Source organism: Tamandua tetradactyla, chromosome 13 (genome assembly GCF_023851605.1).
Source record: "Tamandua tetradactyla isolate mTamTet1 chromosome 13, mTamTet1.pri, whole genome shotgun sequence".
Lineage (NCBI taxonomy): Eukaryota > Metazoa > Chordata > Mammalia > Pilosa > Myrmecophagidae > Tamandua > Tamandua tetradactyla.
The window spans coordinates 46,023,268-46,047,133 of record NC_135339.1 but is presented as its reverse complement, the minus strand read 5'-3'; the positions used below and the strand labels follow the sequence as shown (position 1 = coordinate 46,047,133).

The following is a 23,866-nucleotide window of genomic DNA, read 5'->3' as shown; positions in this document are numbered from 1 at the left end:
GCTGGGACCCAGCTCTGCTCTCCACGCTGGGACCCGGCTCTGCTTGCCCCGGGACTGGGGGAGCTTCCCAGAGACGACCCCGGGATCTAGGCCACCGGGCATGCTCAGTGGGGCGGTCGGCGCCTCCCAGGGTGGGGCGGGAAGAGGCTGCAGAGGGTTGGGTTCAGTTTAGGGACTGAACTTGCCGAGTTCTGGAGGGAGGGTGCGCGGGAGGCGGGAGGCGGAACTGGGGCGCTGCTCCACGCCAGGGATCCGGCTTCGGGGACCCAGGGTGTGTGGGCATGTGTGTGTGTGTGGGGGGGGGGGCGGTTATTCACAGGGTCACTTTCGAGGCAGCTGTGATGTCAGCAAAAAATTGCAAAGAAACTCCACCTTCTGGGTGTTCATTTGCTCTGTGTCCTTTCCAGAAATGCCACACCTTGAACCGCCCTGGGCCTGGAGGTGGCTCGGTAACCGCGCACCTAAAGAAGTTTCGGAGTTATCGGTCAGCCCTCTCTCAGGATGGATAACACCCCCTCCCTGTTGTTGTATATGAATATGCCTCCCCAGGAAAAGTTGGGATAAAGGGAGAGGGAGGCTGTTTTTTCCGGCGCATCCAGGCTCTTTCCTTTCCTTTTCCCGGACACGTTACGAGTCAAATCTTGACAGTTCAAAGTTGTGTGTCGCCCACTCGGGCTGTGCAGAGGAGGCTGGGCGGATTTTGCCCACAAGTAGGAAGCTTTTGCACTCTACTCGCCGCCTTCACCGGAGAAGGCTGATCGATTGGCTCCAGCATTAAAGCGCCTCTGGACATTAGGGAGAGGAAGTGCAGACTCCAAAGCCCATTACTGGCTTTTAGTCGCTGGAAGTACACGGCAGAAAGTGCATTTCGCAGGATATTGAATATTCCATTAGGCGTGCCTTCGTGCCCGCCTACCTCTTACCCCTTCCCTTTACTTAGATCATTTGGTGCCTGAGTTTGGGGCCCTCAGGGAACCCCTAAACTAGCCCCCACCCCCATCTCCACCCCCCTTTAGCTCTCTTTGATGCCGGTGCTTCTGAACAGCTTGTCCTCTTGCCGACCCCCCATGCAAGCCAGTCATCCACTCTTTTTGTCCGTTTCTGAATTCCCTCCGGTATATTGATGGGAGTGGGTGTGTGTGGCGGTGGTAAAGAAGGCTGGGCAGGAGTTGCGATCGATTAAAAGAGGGCCGGAGCTGGCGAGGTGGGGGTGGGTGTGGAGAGGTGGGGGCCGGTGGTGGTGGTGGTGAGAGGTAGAGAGAAAACGAGGAACCTGGCAGAAAGGATTCCCCCTTAGGAAATGCGGGTCCCTTCTGAACGCTTTCAGATTTTTCGAGTGACACTCCACTTAGGAAGTGACGCTGTCCACATGGCACCTTTTGGCCTAGCCTGCCTTGAATGGCCCTTTCGGATGGAACAATGGCATTCTTCTTTCTCTCAGGCCGGGACTGAAAACGGAGCTAATATTTGGCCTTGCCCTCCGTTTGGACGCTGCTGCTTCTCGCCTCTGCCCGGCTGCGCATTCCGCGGCCGCAGCCCTGCCCCGCACTCAGCAGCTGGAATCAATCTGCCCATCTCCTTAATAAGCCGCTTCATCAGCGGTCACCCGGCAGCTGCTTCCCTCCCAGAGCTGCCCGGCTCGGGCTTTATCGCATTTTTGAAATTTCAGATTTCTGTGTCTGAGCAGTGCTCCTCGGGGTAGCAGTACGTCTTCCCAGTAGAGAGGAGATTTTACCAGGGTCTGGAGAGAATGGGAGGACACCCTCCCGCCAGAGTCCACTCTCATTCAGAAACTGACTCTCAAGGAAGCACTTTGTTTTTTCTTTTCTTTCCGACAAAGAATCTCTCTAAGAGTATGAGGGAGTTTTTATATTTACTGGAGAGAAATGGCTGATCTTTCGTGTGTCCACATTGTACTTTTAATATGTCACATTTTTCAGGTTACGGGTAAGGACCCATCAGGAGCGTGGATCATGCGCAGTAGAGATTAAGCGCATATTTCTGCAGCGTGTAGTTGGAGTCCCTTCTTACTTCCTCTCGGCGCTGATTTAAAACGCTGGGAGTGAGGGCAAACTTTTTCCCACTCAGCGCTTGGTTTCATACTTTCACATGGAAGTGAGGAGTTTATTTTCAGCAAGCTGACTCAGAATTTTGACAGGTATAATGTATGGCAGTTGTTACTGGTGGAATTAGGTACTCATCTAGCACTTAAAGAGCCAGCTTTAATTATCAATGACAAAGATACGACATGTTTATTTTGGCCATAAAAAGGAAATACTTTTAAAAAGTACTTCCGGGATACAACATTTAACAGCAATCAAGAGGCTTTCAAAATAAAAAAGTGTATTTTTAAATTTTTAGGTATTTGGATTTGGGGGGGAGTAGATATTCCATCACCTCCTGTGTCCTTTGGTAAAGGTCATGATGAGTTCTGGGGCTGAAAGAGACTGCTTTATTGCAAAGCTAATGCACAATTATGGTTGCTATAGGATTTGAGTGATAGCTCTTTCATGCCACAGCTTCATATCATACTTTACTAGGATGCCCAGTTTTTATACTAGGGAAAAATATTTTGAATGTATATGAATTCTTTTCGGTGAGCAGAATGGTAAAAGAGCTTTTGCCTATAGACTTTGCTTTAGCAAATGACTGCAATTTCAAATATTTTCATGAGGTGACAAAAATAACTTAAGCATTTATTGCAGTGGAAGGAGATGGTAGAATTCACGGACTATTTTAATCAAGTTAGCCCAATTAGCCAGATTTCCATGTGTTCGAAGAGGGTATAATGCACAATTTCCATTCAAATTGATAAGTATCTAAGGAATGCTTAGATGAAAATTATACTAGGGAAAAGGAAGATCTGAGCTCTTAGCATAAGTATCAAGTGTATAATATGATGATCGTGTTTAAAAAGAAAACATCTGACTTAGTACAGTGCTCATTTTCAGACCCCTTAGAAAGGCCCATTAGGGATCAAATAATTATCATTGAAAACTGCAGGTGGCATCTTGGATGATGATGATTGTATTTTAAATTTATATATCATTTTTCACCAAACAACGCCATAATTTCTTGAACTCTTTATTCGCTTCGTGCATATACTCCACTTCAAGAATTAGCTATTCCTCATTTTAAATGTCCGAATAATCTTTCCCTTCATTCTTTACACCCACCCAAATTCCTTCTTTTGGCTGTCCAGTTGGCTGGTGTGTGCTCAGGGAGCTGCACGCATAAAAAAAAAAATAAGTTTAAGCAAAGCAAGCATGAATATTAATCTGTTGGGGAATTAATCATAGACTGTATTCCAAAGCCATTTGAGCTATTCTTGTCATAAATCCCTTGATTAATAATGATGTCAATTCGGTCATTTGGAGCTTGAAATTTCTACTAGGACATGGATTCTTGGGATGGATGGCCCAGAACACGCATTGCTTTTTGTATCTCTGATCTAATTCAGGCCTGGTTTGACCTACTGATAAAAGATATTTAGCCAAATCAACGAGACTGGCCTAATTGTGAGTCTTGCTACTTCTTTGAAGCGAGTTGGTCCCAGCTGGATTCTGGACCCAGCATCAGCAAAATAACAATGAGAGCAATACTAAAATTATTTAATCTTATCCATCTTGCAGTGTGCTAAGCTCTTCACAGTAGCTCATTATTTTCTCACAATAATCCCCCCTTTTCAGGTGAGTTCAGGTGAGGCATCTGAGGTTACGTGCCTCAAGTCTCAAAGCTAAAAAATGTCAGAGACAAGTTTCAAACTCAAATCTGACAGTGTTTGGAGCCCAAGTTCTAACGCACTGAATCATACAGCCTTGGGATGGGGCCAGTCCATCCTAGTAACTGGGGAATCTCTTCTATTAGGAAGAAATGAAACTGCCCTAAATACAATAGGACTTTAAAAAAAAAAAGTCTTAGAACCTGGGCACTAAACTGACTTCATGGGAAAGTGACCAATGAACTCTGATATCCCACATATAAACTTTGGGAATTTCCTTGGGCAGTCCTGCATCTGGGATTGTCCTTTACCAACCTTCTCCTCTCCTTCCTTCACCACCCAACTTCTCTAGCTCGGTGTCACGTAGGCAGGGCTGACAAATAGCAGTTATGAAGGGTGTGAAAATTATCTTAGTTGCGGTTCCTCTAGTCTCCTTTGGATATATAGCCTTTGCTCATATATACCCTTTGCCTTTTCCCTGTGAGCCCCTTATGCTAATCCCTTCATCACTACCATTCCTACCATCGAAATGAATTGATCACTAACTGATTGATATATTATTACATTGATCTGATACCTTTTCCTGATTAACATAGTAATGTTCTAACAGGGGCTTTTAGGGAGAGAACATTCATTTAATTTACTCCGATGCATAAGTATTCGGGGCAGTTTAAGGGGAACCAGGTTGATGGGGAAAAGGGGCATTTTGGGGGCAGAAGGGCTTCTTTACATCTTTTCATCTTGCCACGTGTGTTTTGCAGGAGGCAGGTTCTGATATAAGCACTTCATATATAATTTCAGTTAACGCTGTACAGGAGACATTTAATACCCTGATTTTAGTGATGAGAAAAGTGAGCAAATTACTGCTGAAGTTCTTTTTAAAGTATCTCAGAAATGATACCAGAATGAAAATTCAGGTTTGATGTCTTTAACTTTTAATCATCTGTTTCTACTTGTTATTAGACACATTCACTTGCTTTGAGATTGGTTCGGTTCCCAAATCAGGTACATTTTCCACATGTATTTGTAGTACACCAAGAGTTCTTGTTCCATTTGAGTCATTGATGTGTGTGTAGCTGATGGTTTTGCATTTAGTTACATATTCTTTAGAAATGTGACCCGCATGAAACAATTCCTAACAGACCTGAATAAACAAAAGATGTCAGATCTTTTGCCTTTCTTAACTAAAAGCCTGTTTCCCTGTGCCCCCTCACCTACTATGCAAGAGGTGCCGAGAATGCATTCAAACTCTTTCTTTCGATAAGATTTTCAGGTGATTTCATAGTTGCTCAGGGTATGAATAATTATTTTCATTTGCCATTGAGAATTTGCTTATCAGAGTTTAGGGCCCAGTGTTATCTAGGTTTCTTGTAGCTCTTGGAAGTTACTGTGAGCTCTGAGATAAACCAGGGATAGCATATCCTGTTTCACAAAAGTGAAAGCTCAGAAGTTTGGGAATTGCCAGAAAAGAGTATTATTGACCTCGAGAGTAGCTTGTGCTGTGCTGTTTGGTCCCTGAAGAGAAAAGAGATGTGTGTATACACGAAACTGCCTTTTTATTCAGTTTGCAAACTTACATCTTCTTACAGTAGTTATTATTCTGAAACCCCTCTAATTTCCAAACCAGTTTCTTGAGGACAAGAGATGTCACCTCTATAGTCTGGTATAAAACAGATCACAGCATCTTGTAGTGTGCCAAATGCTTGTGCTTGTGTGGGGCACACAGCCTGTTTTTTTCTCCCAGAACAGAGTACTGGAATGAATGTTTGCTGCTTCTTATAGAAGCACTACTTTTCACTTTTACCTAGTGACAGATTTTATCTATTTTATTTGTTCTTGGATCTGTCTGTGTTGTCTCTTTTGGGTCCTGTATTTTTCTTTTTGTCTTGACACCTGTCACCTCTGCCAGATGATTTCTGCCAGGAAAACTCTGGCTCAAAATATCACTCTAACCTCACTGTAAACCTCTCTAAATCTTCCTGGCCTTCAGATATTTCAGATATTATGCAATTTTAATTTTCTTGAAGATTTAAAAATAACTATTTATTAATTGTTCATACTGAAAATTTATAATGCTTTAAGATATTTACTCAAAGCAAAAAATTTGACATTTCAAGAAAATGTATATCTTTTACATAGGTTTGTTTTATTATAGAAAACCCGCTAGTAGAACTAATTTCCCCTGCTTTATTTATTGTTGTTCTTAAACAACAGAGTTCTTTTTTCAAGTGCTTAACCTTTTTCTCCTTTACTGGCCAACATCATCGATAGATCACAGAATTCAGGGGACACTGTGCTGGTTTTATTTTAAGCCGTTTTTTATTGTTTCTTATATATGAATATCATAGAAGCCCATAGTACCTTAGAAAATACTGTAATTTTAAATTCAACGGATATAAAATTTATATTGACAAAGAAAGTTTTAAAAGATTAATTGTAATTTGTCCTGTACAATGTGCTAGGTGCATTTAACCTTTCTTTAGTGAATATTGATTTGGAATATTATTGGAAATTAGTCCTAAGTAGTTAATATATCGATACTGAGAATTTAGATTACTTACTACAAAAATATAATTTATAGAATTTAAAGTCTACAATTAATATGAAGCTAAAATATGTACTTCATACTATGGATGCTTAGAGGAAATAGTGTTGTGTTGTGTCTATATGTGCATATGTATGGATGTGTGTGTATATGTGTATGCGTGTGTGTGTGTGTGTGTGTGTATACTTAAAACTTTTTTTCTTTATTTCTTGAATGGTGTGCTGGAGTCACAGCTTGCAAGAACAGATTTTTAGCATATCTTCCTAAATCTGTGTGCAGTGTTGCCATGTTTGTAACTTGCAATCAGCTCTGGTGGAAGTTTTCATACCACATAAATCAGAAAAGAATACAAATCAGGGTGCCCACTTCTGAGCCCATTGTTACACATCTATCAGCACATTATTGGGTTTAAAATCTCAGTATATTAGTTGAATTGACAAGTGATACAATTCTATCACTACTTAAAAACATTTTATTTAAGGAAACTTGTGAACTAAGTACACGATCATTTTATGAATATGGTATAAACTCTTTTTCCTGATATTTCTTTAGTAGTTTGCCGAAAAGTTGAGCTGGAAGTCCCTCTGACTCCAGTTAATTTTCATTAATAAACACTTCAGTATATAAGGTCTAGGAATTGAATCTTTCTGTAATGAGAATAACCACATCTCTAGTTGTTTCTTTACAAATCCATACAATCCCCTATTAAATTTCTTCAACATTGTATTTGAATGCTAGAGAAAATCCTGATGTGTGAGTGAGGGGCTGTCTTAGAAATCCCCCTGCATTAAAAGCTCCTTTTGTTTGAGAGGAAGACTATGTCTAAACGCGACTGCTTAAACTTCCTTAACCACTGAGGGATAGAGCCGATGCTTCTCAAGCGGCTCTGTACATTGAAATCAGTCGGAGAGTTTAATAAACCTCTCAGAAGCTCAGGCTGAACTTCATACCAAATATATCAGAATCTCTGGGGATATCAGATTTTAAGAAAAAACTCATCAGGTGCTTTTACTGTTCAACCTAGTGTGGGAGCTAGTGTCTTGAAGCAGTGCTCCTCCAACCTTGGCGTGCATGCCCGTAACAGGGATGCAGCCCAGGTCCAGCAGCTCCAGGATGGTGCCTGAAGTTCTGCATTTCCAATTGGCTTCCAGGTGACACTGATGCTACTGCTGCTGGCATCACATCTTGTGTAACAGGAGTTAAGAGTGTAATTTGCCAACCACCTGCCTCAGAACCACTTAGGATACTTGTTTAAGATGCAAACCCTTGAGACCCACCCAAAAAAAACTAAATCAGTATCTCTAGAGGCAGGGTTCCAGCATTAGCAATGGAATATTGCTGCTAAATAAAGGCTGATTTTCCTTTTAGGCTTTACCAATAGAAATACTATCTCAAAAGAGGGAGGAGACATATCCGGTTTTATTCCAGTGAATTATTGAAACAAAGGCATGCAATGAAGGATGTTAAGAGGAGAAAGCTGTTAGTTACTTTAACTACTGGAAGTTTTTCCTATGCAGCAAGTTGAGATGGCACTGGGGATTTTAGGCGAGATAATGCTTTGTTATTGTGAGATGCTGTGTTGTGCATTATAGAATATTTAGCAGCATTCTTAGCTTCTGCCCACTAGATGCCAGTAGAAAATCTTCAGTCTTGTTAACCAAAGTATGGTTCACTTACTGTCAGATATCCCCTCCGTGGAGAAGTTACCGTTTGAGACCCACTGCCTTGGATTATAGAACTGAGACCAATGGGTAGAAATAAAGGGGAGATAAAATTTTGCTTTCCTGTAACTGGCCACAAACCAGGACGTGCTACTGCAGGAAAGGAGTGGGCTCTCCATCACTGGAAGTGTGCAAATAAAACACTAACAAAAGCCACTTGAGTGTGGCAGTTCATTAGAAATCATAGGGACAACAATTTTCAAGATGACCTTCAATATTCCTTTCGGAATTGAGAAGACAGATCATTACATTCATGCAGATGCCTAGAATTTCAGAGAGGAAGGGGAATTTAATTCGTTTTATCAATAAGGTATGTGAGTCTTAGAAAAGTTAAATTATTTGTTCAAGGTCACACAACTAGGTAATTGCCAAACCAGTCCTAGGATTTTCATTTCATGCTCGTTCTGCTGGAAGGTTGTGGTGGGATTTATGAAGCAAACGCCAAAGTGGAAGACTTCACAGATTAGGAATTTCAAGATGAGCTGTAAGAAAAAGAAGCTTAATTGATTATGCACATAAACACTTCTGTAGCATTTTGGTATGCAGAGTGATATCATGAATGGGCCGCTATCACCTGAGTGTACATTTTTTAAAGCAAGTCCTGTAAGGCTTCTACATAGAATTAATTAGAATTTTTTCTTTTACTTGTAATAAAGATTATGCCACTGTGGTTCTTAAATTATTCTCTTGGTTGATTTATAACAAATTCAGACTGTTCCTCCTTTTTAGTCAAATATATGGAATGTTTTAAAATTTGTTTTAATTCACCAGATTTGTCTTTTTTTGAGCACTTTTGCCTCAAATGCTGCAAAAGAGCTGCTGGCAAACCTTATAGGGATTCTAAGAATAAATGTATGTTTGCCTTTATGAATATTCGTGGGTCTGTTTGTTCAACTAGATGATACTACTATTGTCTAAGGAGCAAATTTAAAGCCTTTGGGAAAACATTAATATTTTTTCTTGATGCCTCTTATTGCATGTATAGTGTGGAGAATGCTAATTCCATGTATCACGTGGCCACCAAGGAACCTGACTGCATGTACTAGTATGCTAACAATTTTCAAAACAGAAAATTCTTTTATATCTTAGGTTGTAAATCCATGGGTAGAAACCAGGTCTGTGTACTGTAAAAATTCCGACCACTATACCCCTCAGCTTGCCATACTTTTTTCTTCCCACATATTACTTTTAGAAGAAAGGGCAAGACCAGCACATATCTTAGAATTTATCTAAGATAAACAAATGAACCTTCCAGGGAATAAGATCAGTTCAAATTCAACTCAGTCTCCTCTCAGAGAATAATATCACTCTCAAATAGTCAATCCATTTTGCCATGACTGACTCTGGAAGTTTTCAGCTATGGCGTCATGACACTCGGTGGTGTGTATTTGATTAGATGAGGTTGAAAAATCTAAATTTGTGAATTATTTGTGTCTTAAAAAAATGAGTGCCCTCACAGGCATCTCCGGGGGCCTGCCTTGGACTTGCATTCCAGTTGGCGTTCTTGGCTGGGAGGATTACAGTTATATGGCAGGAAACTGCTCATCATCCACAGTTTTGTCTTTCACAAATGTGTGCTGCACATGGGAAACATCAGCCATCTTGTGAGTCACTGCTGAAAAAATGTTTGAGAACCCCTGATCTGAACTATGTTTCTAAAAATTAGAATCTTGGTCCTCTGACACTTGAAGTTTCTCATTTATGAATGATGGTTCTTAGATGTACTTGCCTCTACTTCCAACACATCTATTTCAGAGCCACATTTAGTCAAAGACTTCTCTTCCTATCACTGGAGGTGCAGGGGGTGCTTTTAGGTGGTACACAAGTGAATTTATTTAATAGTAATGGTTAGGAGCTTATAACTGGCTCACACCAAATCCGTGGTCTGTGGCTATTATTGCTTCAGAAAAAGCCAAGTTTTAAGGTTTCATAGATGTTAAGAAAAAGTATTAAGAAAATTAAAATGTAGTTGTGTGTGGATATAGATATGAACTGAAGAGGTTTAGAGAGGATGGTCTGAAAGCCATTTTTAACAAGGAGGGCAGTGGATTGCTTTCATGTTTCCCCTTGCTAACCCCTCCCTGTTCTGGAGGATTCTGGCTAATTGAGTTGTCTCTCTGCTCTTCTTTGGATGACTCCTTGAATGACTGTCCAAGGAGTACAGAGGTAGACCGGAATGGTGGCTCTTAGAAAACATACTTGATGCATTTTGATGAGAAATCAGTCTGGTTAAGAAATATTCACATTGATAGGTCACCAGAAAAACATTTGATTTCCCTCGAGATCTACAAATCCCCTTGCCCTGCAGCAGCAGCGTCCACAGCTGAACAGGACAGCCTGGAAATAGTAAAGGGATGTGGGGACTCTCGTCTCCATCCAGTCCAAGGTCCCCGGGGAGCTCACTCTTCCCGGAGCGTCTCTGCAGTGTGATTTCTCATCTCCTCCAGGTCCCTTCTTCATGCCGGTAATGAAGTGCCCATGGCTGCAAGTGGCTCTTCTGTATGTGGCTTTTAATAACCAGAGGTACATGATGCTTTACTTCTTTCTTTGTCAAAAGAAGAAAATCGAGGAAGTTGAGGGACTATCTTTGAAAAAATGCAACTTTAAGGAATTTTTTCCCGTATTCTCTTTCCCTGGAGGGGACTAAATTCAAATGATGACAAAGGGTTTTTAAATGATTGTTAGTAGAAGAATGGCTTTGTGGGTAAAAAGAGAAAAGCATGTAAGGAGAAGAGGAAATATTACATGCAGGACGAGGAACGTGAAACAGTGCGTCCTTCTTTCTAGAGCATACTGCAGGTTACCTCTCCACATGCTTAAGAAAGAGACTCTAACTTAAAGTTGGGATGTAAATCCCCTCCTGCAGAGAGAGAGGTTTCAAAAATGACCACAAGATGGCAGCAGGAGTACACTTTTTTAACATCTAGGTGTGACGAGTAGTGTGCGATTTTGAGTTAAGTTTTAAAATATATTCTCAAGTACCTGACTTTCTTAATAACAAAGATCATGTTTGGAAAGCATATCATTGAGGAGATACGTTCTTACAGTTTTTCAATTAGTAGTGAGTTTTAGGGAGTGTGTTTGAAAAGCCAAACTGAAGTGTTCTTCTCCAGTATTGTCTTAAACGAAAGAGAAACAAATAGTGTGTGTTTGCTGGGGAGTTCTCTGAACATTATCAGTCTGAGGGAAATTCCTAAAAGCTGTATTTTTACAGCTCTGGACCCATATTTGACTGAGAGGAGAAAACTGAGAGTAATAATGGAAAATTAGTAGTAGTAAAAAATATATGTGTGCGAAACTAGAATAATAAAGAGAATGGCCTCATATTCATCCTCTTTCCCATTACAAAAAAAAAAAAAAGAAAAGAAAAGAAAGAGCTAAATTATTATAAGCAAAAGATAGGTCAGCTGCTAATGAAATTTCTAGTAGTTTCTAAACTGTTAATAGTTTCCTTGATGATTTTATGATTCTAGAACATAAGCAAGTAAATCTTAATATGGTCTCATTACAGTCTGAGATCCTTAATTAAAAAATTAATAATCTAGTTAATGTGATTATTTACATCACGGAATGTCCTAAGTATAAACTGCCTTTCAACAATTTTAGGGTAAACGGAAACCAGAGTAGTCTGCCTACCACAGGGGATAAACTGTGAGTCATATCTAATGGACTCTAAGTTTTGAATCAATATTCCCTTGGAAAATGCCATTCAGCCTTCCCGTAAAAGGCTATTTCATTCAGTCTGTGGCCCTACTCATGTGAAACCCCCCAGGGGACTGGAAGTGAAGTCTTGCTGATGGCATCATTTGTAGTTTAACGTTGAAGAGAAATGTACTTATTTTGGTTTGTTGCAACAACCAAAGTCCAGCGGTAAAAAAAGGAAGTTGTACTATGGATAAAAAGAAGTCAGTTTTGAATTAAGCTATTACTTGGTCTCCTTAATTGGCCCCTTTTCTCAGGTACTGTGATAAATTTTAATTAGATAAACAGACAAGAAGAGAAATTGAGAGCATTTAAAACAATGCGCATTTTGGTACCCTATGTGACAAAAAAATTGCCTCTGTATAAAGTGTTTTGGAGCTCCGTGATGTATTTATTTGAAGCTGTCAGTATATAAAAATGCTTTTTGGGGCAGTAATTTACATTATTCCTAGGTTCAAAAAACCTTATATAGTCTCTGATAGACTGCTGGAAAGGATCAACGATAAATCAAACGTAGGGCATGCATTGTACTGTCTGCAAGAGAAAATCTAGTCTCCATTAGACATGGTGAAGCAAGAGGTCAGTAGTAATACCTTTTGTTTTTTCCTTTTTCTAGGCAAGACAAATTCCTGAAGTATAGCAGAAGGGTTTGAAGCATCCTGCCTAGAAATCTTTGATTATCTGGATTTAGCATCTGACTCCAAGGCTCCATGTAGTCCATGCAAGATGAGAAAGACTGTGGAGTCACTGGTTTTTGTCATGGTAGAGCAAGAAGAAAATCGTTTCTTTGGTGTGGGTCTGCTCTCGACATGTTAAAAATCTTGGCACGCTTATGATGCTTAAGAAGATGCACTGCATCTCAAAGTCACTGATTTAATCTTTTCTTAGGCAGTGTCTACTACCTTAATTGTTTTAATTGCAAAAGTGATGCATGCTGATTATTAAACAATCATCATTACGTCCAAATTTTCCCACCTGCACTCCAGCAGGTAGCCAGTGTTAACCTTTCTGTATGTTTATGCAAACTGTTACATATATAGAACTTCCCTACCCTCCTTGAGTTCTTTTTTTAACTGAAGTGGAATCATTCCAAAAGCACCCTGATGTTTTTTGCTTAATAATAGCTTCTAGGCTTCTACCCAGATCAGTTCATATTGGTCTCACTCAGTCTTTCTAATAGACATGTAGTGTTCCATAGTAGTCATGTACCTCAACTTATAATAGTGATAGTTATTTGCTTTGTTTGTTTCTTGCAAGCAACTAATATCCTTGCATGCATTTCCTAATATGTCTTTTATTTATGTGGGATAAATTCCAAAATGTGAGAGTGCTAGGGAAAAAAAAATGTGACTTTCTGGTTTATGACTTTTCTTTTATGTACACTTGCTTTATCAGATAATTGATATATAACTCTTTCTATTTAAAAATAAAAGATATGCTGATGGCATCACCAAGGTTAATTTTCTACAGTGAAGACAGAATTTTAAAAAAGCAAACATAAAGCCAAAGCAGAAACATGCGAAGGTTGTTATTTGTTTCTTTTTTATACTTGAGTTGCATTCATGAGACACTCATTTGAAGCAATGTTGACATGCCCTTTAACTTTTCAAATTTATAAAGTCCATATTGTGCTTTTTTGCTTGATGTTTTTTATTTTTATGCTGAATAAAACTGCCAAAGTCCCACAACATGATTTTTAAAGGAAGGATAAAATTGTTTATATAAACTGCTCTTAAATAAAATAACTAAAGCCCTCTTTAAGAATCACAATTTATTTTTCTTTTCATTCTTCAAAATACATTTTTGATTCTTTAAGGATCCTGAGGAACTTGCTCCCACTTGGGAAAATAACAAATTCCAAGTCTCTTAACTACATTTTTTTTAAAAGGCTAGTGGGAAGATTTGGACTTATATGGAATTGGAACCACTCAGTGGATCTTTTTTTTTTTTTCTTACAGGATGACCGCCTCCAGTAGAGTTTTCTATTCCTTCCTTTTTCCCTCATTTTAACTATATTGAGCTAGATTACTGAAAGATAATTGTGCATACGTTTATTTGGATCAAACTTCAGTCAGATTAAGGGCGATCAGGAGGTTGAAAGTCAAAAACTGAACCAGTGGGGAGTAGGGAGAGTGACCTCAGAAACATCAGCCTCCTGTGGCAAAGCCGTGTGGGAGACTGACTTATCTACCAATTTAGACGCATTGTTGGTCTTGACCCACAGTTGGGTGTGTACCCATATAGGACGTCTGGAAGATGTTACTCAGGTAAACGTGTGGCCCACTGAATGGGGGTAGGCCTTCATCTGGATTGTGGAATCCTTTATACACTGAAGAAATTTAGACACAGTGAGAGAAAGCCCCGGGGAGGGGCTGGAAGCCAGAAGTCAGTGCAGCCCTGAGGAAAAAGGAGAGGACATCACCACGTGGCAGGACAGCCATGGAACCCCAAGACCTGCTGGCAGCCAGCACCAGAATGTAAGAGGCTCTGGGGAGAAAGCAGCCCTTGCCGAGGCCTAGAGTTTGGATTTCTCCTAGCCTCGAACCCACGAGCCAATAAGTTGCCATTGTTTAAGCCAGCGCATGGTGAAGCAACTGTGGTAGCAGCCTAGCAAACTAGGACAAAGAATAACCTGAGAATGAGTCGTGATCATTAAAACTGTGGATGTGGACGTCCTAGGTTCAAGTCTGGCCCCTCCTCATTCCAGCTGTGTCACTTTAGTCAAATTACCTCATTTCTCTGAATTTTAGTTTCCACAGGGGATACTCCATTCGGGTTTGTGGAATAACAAAAGATGACGTATGTGAAGTGCTACGTAGAAGTGCTAGCTAGTGTGTAATGATGAAAGGTTTAAAAAGTTTTAGAGATTTTTAAGAATTTAGTTTTGGCATGAACAAATTATTTCATCTTGTTCCTAGAAAGGATTTTAGTACATATTCTCATGAATTCCTCTGTTAACAAAGCCAAACAACACATAGCTCATCCACCAAACAAACAAATCAGATAAAAATGTAGAGGTTCAGAAAGATTGTGATTTGCTAATGATGCTGAGCTCATTAGTGACAAAACCTGTTTGCATTTCCAACCCTCCTTAAATCTCTGCTTTAGCATTGTAAGTGATGTGTGAAATGAGAAAAGCTAGACCTTTTTTGAATGGAGCAGTGGCACAAGTGAAAGTGAGGTGATTAGGTGTTGTTTCCATGCTTTTAAAAATATATATATAATAAGTGCATGTAAAAACCTGGCCTGGCAAAGAAAGGGCACAAAATATGCTACTACTCAGGTTAGCATCCCAAACAGTTCTAGAAGACCATTTTTGAGTGAATTTCTTAGAAGAGTTCCTTCTTGGAGGCCCTGGGTAGGTTCAGTCATTGCCAGCAAATGATTTAAATGAAACACCCCATGAGTGACCCATAAGGTATGATAATAAGGCAGGCACCTTGAGTGGACCAGCTTGAGGGGGTCAAGCTCAAGGACACACATTGGAGGCCCTGGAACTGCTGCTTAGGGCAGAGGTTCTGTACGACTGGAGCATCTGTATGGCCAGGGGTTATGGAAAATTGCATATTCTGTGGGGCTGGAAGCCTTATTTCCCAATAGGTTTTGTCTTCCCCCTCTCATTGTCTGTTCATTGTTCAGTCCTTGTAAATGATGAAGGCAAAACTTTTCATATCTGAGATGTAAATGAGTTGTAGGCTTAGAAACTGGAATGGGGCTGTATGTAGAAGTTCTAACAGCGTAGCAGACCTCAGTTTCCAAGCATGAAGGGTGCAGGAGGAAAGAGCGTTTACACTGGACTTTCTATGCATATGTCCATCTCCCCAGGGTGATTAAAGCTTCTTCATGACACGGGAACATCTTATACCATTGTGTATTCCCAGGCCTGCTCGTAAGGTAGAGACTGATGTTATGGTATATGAGCTTTTTGATTTGGACAAATACTATTCCAGATTGTATTTCTCCCACGGAAATGTAATGTGTCTGTCAGTCAACTAATATGGAGGAAAACCTGTGAAGTATTTTGGCAGTCTAAAGTCAGGCTCTGCCTTTACTAGCCTGGTATAATCATATAAAATATATCCCGAGTCTCAACCTGCTCAGTTGTGAAAAACCTCACTCAGTTGTTAGAGAGGATTAAATGAACTCATGCATATAACAGATTTAGTTTAGTACCTGGTACAGGGTAGCCATTCAATAAGTGTTAGCTATAATTGTTATTATTTATTGATTCTAACTTCATTAGCCAAGTATATAAATTACATATATAAGTGTAATGACTTTTAACTTCGTGTCAGAAGCCTTCTGCCGTTCATATTCTTGCTATTATTTCTATCTCCATACCTGGTTCTAATTCTGCAAACTCAAGTAACACAGACCCTATTTTGGAGTCATTTCCTGAATCGCAGACAATGCTTTATCATAGGCCACTTTTAGGACTTGTTTTCCTGCCTTTATGTTTTCATTCGTGGTGTGGTCTCAGTTTTCTTTCTGCATATCCCTCACCACAAACTCACTGCCCCCTATCGCTCTTGTACTAAATTTAGTCATGTCAGGACCTCCTCTGCAGTAATCTGCTCTCTGAGTTGAAGGAACCCAGTGCTTTTCAACTCTCATTTTCATAACCAACCTGGGGATCTTATTAAATTCAGGTTCTAATTTAGCAGGTCTGGGGTGGGGCCTGAGACTCTGCATTTCTAATTAGCTCCCAGCTGCTGCTGGTCTGCACATCGTTACATAGAAAGGGATTAACCAATGATTTATGTTTTCTGGCTCCTTCTTCTCCTTTTCTCATTTCTCTCTTTTGACATTCAGGTTAAGCTTTCTATACAGTACAGTGCCATACCAATGCAAGCTAATGTGTTAGTGCTACATCAGCATGGATTGCATTATAAGATAACCTCATTATCTAGGAAAGCGTAGAGGAAACATTCTGGTATTCTTTTCCTGTCTAGGTAATAAGTGTACCCAGCTGTACAATGTAGAAGCTAAGAGCAGGGCCTTTGAATCTGACAGACTGTTTTTTTTTTTTAAAGTCAAAATTCAGTTTATTCATCTGTCTATGACACAGTACACAAGAGGCTAAGTGTTTCACTTCCAACTCCCTGGAATGTTTGTTTCTTTGGCTGAAAGGAGAGACTCGTCAGGAAAGTCAGGCAATTCTTGGGCAACTAAAATAAGGTTGTGAGGAACCAATGTTGATGTCATCCTTATGGAGATGAGCACGAGGGGGTGTTAGCCACAAGCTGATTTTCTAGAACCATTAGCTGGAAGCATAGGGAGAATTGCGTGAGGATGCTCATCCCATTTCGGGCTTCAGTCGTTGCTGCCGCACAGGTACAGCAGCACTTTCTGCTAGTCACCCTGGGTGTCTGGCTGGGTGGAGTAGTACGGGGACTTGCCATGCTTTCTCTTGAATTCAGACCTAATTTTTAATATGTCCACTTCTCTGTGAGAGGCCATGATCCTAATCAGGGCCCTTTCAGGAGTCCCCTTGCCCTTCATGGAGTCATATAGTCGATCAGCAAAATACTGGGACTTGTTCTGAATACACTGGACCGGGTTCAGGAAGGCATTTTCCAGGTGGCCTTTGACCTCCTTCTTGATGCTCTCCAACGTGTCATAAGGGCTACAGTACCTGTCCCTGTACCTTTCAAAAACTTTCTGGAGGTGGCACATGCCCCACTCGGTCATGATACTGATCCACTGGGAACATCAATTCCTTTCTCTTCTTTCCAGCACCCTAGAGATCATGGGCCCCTTGGCCAATCAGTTCATAATCAATGACAGAGTCATCCTCTGCTCATCTACTCTTTGCAAGGGCAACCATCAGTTTGCAAAAGTCCGGATGTGTTGGAAACTATGTCCTTCTCCAGGTCAGTCTTGTATATCTCCTAGTAGACTCTGTTAATTTCCAGTAGCTCCTGGTTGATCCTTGAGCAGATGATCTCAGTCAGACCCTTCGTGGAGGTTTTCAGTTCAGAAGCATCAAACTGAGCAAGTGTTTTCATTAGGCCCCAAATCACCGACTCCAGGTGGCCAGGTAAGGCTGACTTCAGTGATGATGCAGATTCCTTTTTGGGCCTTCTCTGGTAAGTGAAAGCAACGTCCTATCTCTGTTCATTGCTGTGTTTGGTCGAGATGTTGACTATGGTGACCTCGCCCACACCTTTGGTTTTGATGGCTGTTTCAATGTTCAGAGCACCCTGTTCAGCACCACAGTTGGTGTAAGCACTTGGGTGTGCAGGGTGATCACCCTCCAAGTTGAGCTTGCAAAGAATTTCATGAATGGTAGACATTTTGAAAGAAGCTGAGCTGGTTGGGGAGAGTTTCACGTATCACCTGATGCCGAACCCAGGCTTGATTTTAAAGTCTGTAATATCCTAGCCATTTTGCTTAACCTCTTTGAACTTCAGTTTCCCTTCTATAAAGTAGGCATAATAAAGCCCACCTAAAACTTAATGGTATGCACAAGACTTGTCATAGGCATGCAGTAAATGAGAGCTATTGGTTTATAGCCTTAATACTAGTTTTCTGGAGACAAAGTCAAATTTGTTGTCCAAATTAAAAATGTGATTTAAAAATGATTTTAATTTAGATGAAGTGGGACAGTAAGAGATAACAGGATTGGTAAGAGCTAACTCTGTGAAGAGTACTTCATTTGCATGAACTCAGCTGCTTTATTTGATGGTTCTTTCATGGTACCTCTGAGCAAGAACTATTCCACCTCTTCTGTACATTTAAGAGACTTACCCAAACACATAAAGTGGCTTATTCAGATGCTCACTGCTCTAGGACTGTCTGGCTCAAGGATCTAAATCTTTACTAGATGATAATCCATAGCAGATGGGTAGGGAGTAATTTGAAGAGAATGGGTATTATGAAGACTCTCAGATCATTCAAATTCCCACTGGCTCTCAAACTGTAATGCACTGAAAAATCTCATGGGGGCTCTTTCTTAAAAATGAAGATTCTCAAATCCCAAACCCAAAGATTCTGATTTAATGGTTCTGGAAATTCTGGTCCAGAAAATTTGCCAGTCCACCCTTGAGAAACCTTTCTGCATTCCCTTGTTTTCTGGTCTTCTGCTTGAGCCTCGCATCCAACCAGGAGGCATCTTTTTAACTACCTTGCAACACCTGACAAGCTGTGAACCAAGTGCAAACAATAAAGCTTTTTATTGGAAAATTAAAAAAAAGGGTGCATCCTGTAAAGTGAGCAATTGCACTAACTTTCTCTCTTGCTTCAAACCCAAAATGTAGGGGTCTGACTTCTGAAGTCTCCTGGGCTTTGTGGAAGAGGTTTTGAATGAGATAAGGAGAGTGAAGGACATATCTGATTGATGAGGCAAGATTTTGCAGGGGTTTCTTTACCTGCTATTTCCATCTGCCCTCTCCCCTCCCTTTTCTTATTTTTTAAAGTATACAGCATTGATTGATAGTTCTTTGGTTCATGTGAAAGGATTAGTCTCTAGTGATTTCATGAAATGTTGCAGATCTCTGGTGTTTTATAGTTTTCTTGTTTTCATGGTATAAGTTTTGTAAAGATTTGCAGGGAACTAAAACTGGGCTTAAGGCACGAGACAACCAGTGATTTTCATTTCTGTAGACTTTAGTTTACTTACCTGTAATTTTAGGAGGGAATTAAACTATTATGGTATAATTTCAACACTTTACTTCCCTATAATTTTGGTAAATTGTTTCCTTAGAGTTAAAAGGAGCAAGTGAATAAACCTCAAAGAGAGGTATTATGATACAGAAAAATTTTCATCACATTTATCTAAGTAATGTGAAAATACAAATTATTTTAGGAAAGCTTTAGGTGTTTAAATCGATTAAAATGACCCATTTATAAAACAGCAGGGTAGTATTTAGGTATAAACTATTTTTATGCTACTCTTACTTTATATATTTAAAGGTAGAATTTAACTAGTTCTCCCACTTCCACTCTAAGCTAAGATGTACACACACATACTTTGTGAGCTAACAACAGGGTTTTTTGTTAATGTGACCTATAATAGAAATTATTTTCCTAAAAATTGCCCCTGAGAATTTAAACTTTCTCTTAAGCATTTAAGAAAAACCCAAGAAACGACATGTTTTAGTTAAGTAGCCATATTGGGCATTTTTTTTTTTTTTTTTTTTTTACATGGGCAGGCACCGGGAATCGAACCCGGGTCCTCGGGCATAGCAGGCAAGCACTCTTACCTGCTGAGCCATCGTGGCCCGCCCCTGGGCATTTTTTAAAATAAAATAAATTACATATATAGAAGTCCAGCTCTCAAAATATAATTAAAAAAAATTTATGAGAATAATATCATTTTGGGAGATCTTCTCATCCAAGATGCTTTAAATAATTCAGATTTCTGGTAGTGGTTTGGGTTTCTTGATGATGTAGACTATTTCACGGTGTATTGTTCAATATGGACCCACTGAAGCTTTTTGGAAAGGAAAATCCATCAGAACACTCATGCTACCCAGACAGAAGTATCTGTTCTTCACTCTTCTCAAGACTGTATCTTCCTTTGCTTTGTTGTCTTCCTCTTCCACCTGGTATCAGATGTTTTTAGAAAGTTTGTCTTCTCTTTGCTGAAAGAGGTCTTAGGAATGATTCAAATTCTCATTTCATGTTATGGACTAGAAATGTCCCAGTGCCTTCGGTAGTGGGAGAGGGGTCAGAGGGTGGCTCCTTTTATACCAAATGCTCTCCTTTTCATAGTATGCATTTCCTAATTCTCTCTTGACTACCCTGAAATGAAGCTCACAGATAATATAAACTATTCGAATACACAATTGTGTGTGTATGTATGTGTATACAGCACCCTAACTATAATATGAAGAAAAATACGTAAAATAAAAACATAATTAAATAATTTATGCTTTCATAATAAGTGCCTGGACTGTCCAAGCTGGGAATGATCACAGGAGAAGGACTACATAGGAAGTTGAACTGAAGACGTAGTGCTTTTACTTCTTCCTAGAATCACTGTATGTAACAACAAAAGACACATACTGATACTGCAGTGTTGTATTGGTGACTCCAGGGCCACTAGTGGGGCTGCTGCAAAATAACCTTATTTTCCAAAATGAGAAACTAAATAAAGTACCCAGTTCCCTTTGTTTGCATGGTGCTTGCATTCCTGTTGAACATAACGTAATTTAAAACCATGCAAGAGTAAGCATTTTGTTTAAATGTAAAATAGATGTGGTTTCTAGGCTGCGATAATCACGTGCCAGATTTCTGTCCACGAGAATGACCCGTGGGAGATTTGGAAGTTGTGCGGGAGGTAGAACGATTCTTCAGGGTGCGGGTTTCTCCTGTGTATCGTAGGACATCTAGCGTCCTTCCTCTTGCTCCACCAGTTGCGATAGCCAAAAACGACCTCCCACATTTCCAAAATTCCCACAACGGGGGCAGCACCACCTCCACTGAGAACCACTGGGCTACGCAGCGTTGATGCGACCGGTTGGGTGATTCTTTATTGCACGTATGTGCGTCACAGATGCAGGGGGTGAGGGGCTGTCCTGTGCTCTGTAGGATGTTTTGCCCCATCCTGAACTCTACCCATGAGATGTCAATAGCATCTTTCCTCATCACCAGTTTCCATCACCAAAAAAACATCATCTCCAGACAATACCAACCTTACAGCTGTAGGGTCAAGTTCACCCACAACTGAGAACTATAAAGCTGAACAAAAATATGTTCAATGGGGAATTAATGGCAAAGATTCCCCTGGAACCAGGAAACAATCTTCATAATTAGGTTCTCAGGAGGTCACTGCATAGAAATGTGTGAAAAGACTTAGGTGCTGTGTATAAGTAATCTATGAATCAACCAGGGATGTGGTTACTAAAAATATATTTATTAGTTAAATACACAGACATATTGTTTAAATGTTTATGATATTTTATTTTTAGTTTATCTTGTTTTATTCAATAACCGTTTTTAAAAGTGTAGAACATTATGGGAAGACATGATATTCTTGTCTGATTCAAACAGATGGTCTTGGAAAGAAGGTGCTGCATTGTCTGGTAGACAATTGCTCAGCTCTGCTTTGGACACTGTATTCAAACCTCAGTACTTTAAGAAGGTCCGTTCTGTGTGTATTGGAGCAGAGGCATTTCATAATTTCAGGAGGCAGAATGGAGACAACTGGTTGCAAATGGCAGGTGGCGGTTTTCTGTTCAGGGTAAGAGGAGCTTTCTCCTGAGCTTCTTGAAGGGTCTGGACTGAGATACTTAGGGAGGAGCAACAAGTGATGATGTTAAAGTAGAGATTTGTTGATAATGGCCTTGAGAAATTAGAATTTTAGCATTTTAAGGTTAGAAATTCCTCGAAAAGTGAAATGTGCGTATTTATTCATTCAGTATTGTGTCCTCCCTACATCAGTTATCCTGAGTAGTCAGTTCATCTGTGATTGAACACTTCCGCTACCAGATAATGCAGCACCTTCTTTCCAAGACCATCTGTTTCAGTCACCCATGTGTGCACAATCAACGAGTGGCTGAGAGGATGCCACCAAAGGTCAGAGTGAAAGCATGCATTTAAAAACATATTTAAAGGGCTTTCATTTGTTCATTTATTGAATGCCTACTGTATGCCCAGCCTCTGTTCTAGGCACTGAGAATACAGTTGTTCCAGCCCAACTGGAGACTCTGATCTAGTTGTAAAGACAAACAACGAATGAGGGAACCGATAAAAAAAAGTAATAATTTCAAATTTGATGAATGCTAGGAAGTTAATAAATAAGGGTGCTAGGGCAGAAAATGGGAAAGGGAGGAATCTACTTTAGATAGGGTGGTTGGAGATAGAATCTTCTATGAGGTGCCATTTAAACAGAGAACTAAAGGGTGGGGAGTAAATTGAAAGGGAAAGAGCATTTTAGACAGTAGGAAGAAGATGTGTAAAAGGACCTACGTGGGGGAAGACCTTGGCATGTTGGAGGTACAGAAAGAAGGGCCTGTCGCTGGAGTACAGAGGGACAGTGGCATGAGTTTCTAGTGGATCGAGGGAGGCAGTAAAGACTTGAGGTTAAGAATATGAACCAAAGGGTCAGAAAACCTGAGTTCAAGTTTTATTACTTAATTTTTCCTTATTGTGCCATCTGCAAAATGGTCCACTGAAAGTACATGCCACATAGAATAACTATGAGGATTAACTGAATTGATATATAGGAATTGCTTAGAACAGTGCTTGGCCATTCTGGATGTTAGGATTTGTTACTGTCACCACTCTGCTCTGTCACTGCTCTCACCACTGGCCTTGAAGATGGTGTAAAGGATTTTGTATTTTGTCCTAATGGCAGGTAAAGCCATTGAAGATTTTCGTTTGGACCTTTCTATAAAACTTTTAAACAAGAACCAATAATGTGAAGCTAATAAGAGAAGCAGTGTAATTCCTCATCTTAAGGTTGTCAATGTATCATCTTACAACAAAACAGTAGTTATAAAGGGTAACCTTAGTTTTAAGATGTTCTCCCTTCAGTGATCTGAGTCATTTGGCGATAATAGGGAGGCTACTCAATAAATGTACAGGTTGTTTCATATCATATCATTCAATGGCTCTAACAAGTTTTCTAGGTTTACAAAGGAACAGCTTCAATAATATGCAAAAAGGGATACTTGTATAATGAAGTCCAAGCTTTAGGAGCACAAACGCCTGGGCGCTTTAGAAACACAAAGGACATTTTTAAAAGCTATGGAAGAATGGAAAGCAGTTTCTTTTGATGGTAAACGTGACTAATGTATGGTAATTGGATTTTGTACGGCTGCATTTGTAGGTGTGCTGCATCTTCTCTCCCCATTGCTTTTGGTCCTGCTATTAAACCCTCGATGCCACTTTCTAACAGTAGCCTGCCAGGGCGGTAAGGCTTAATGATTGCAGTCGACAGAAGAGAGTGCTGTTGCTTTATTGAAAGCCACGCTGGGTGCAGGCATCCTTTTCTTCAGTGTTTGAGATGCCCCAAAGGACACTATCAGTTTCTCATCATATCAGCCAATGTAAGATGGTGTTATCTTTATTTTTATGAACTAGAGTTGTCTGCTGTAGCTTGGCAGAGAGCATTATCATTTCTTCAAAGAATAAAGATAGTAATCAGATCCCAGCTGTACGTGATGGGGCTTTGGTAGTAGAAACTTTTCTTGAAAACATGTTTCTCCCCCCAGACTTGCAGTCATAGTG

General features: G+C 40.1%; 1 protein-coding gene and 1 pseudogene across 1 annotated transcript in view; one reads left to right on the top strand and one right to left on the bottom strand.

Moving 5' to 3' along the window:
- Positions 1 to 23,866, top strand: part of PRKG1 (protein kinase cGMP-dependent 1) — a 1,184,353-nt gene that overhangs the window by 983 nt on the left and 1,159,504 nt on the right. The gene's annotated exons all lie outside the window — the stretch shown is intronic.
- On the bottom strand, positions 17,003 to 18,077 carry LOC143653915 (annexin A2 pseudogene; annotated as a pseudogene).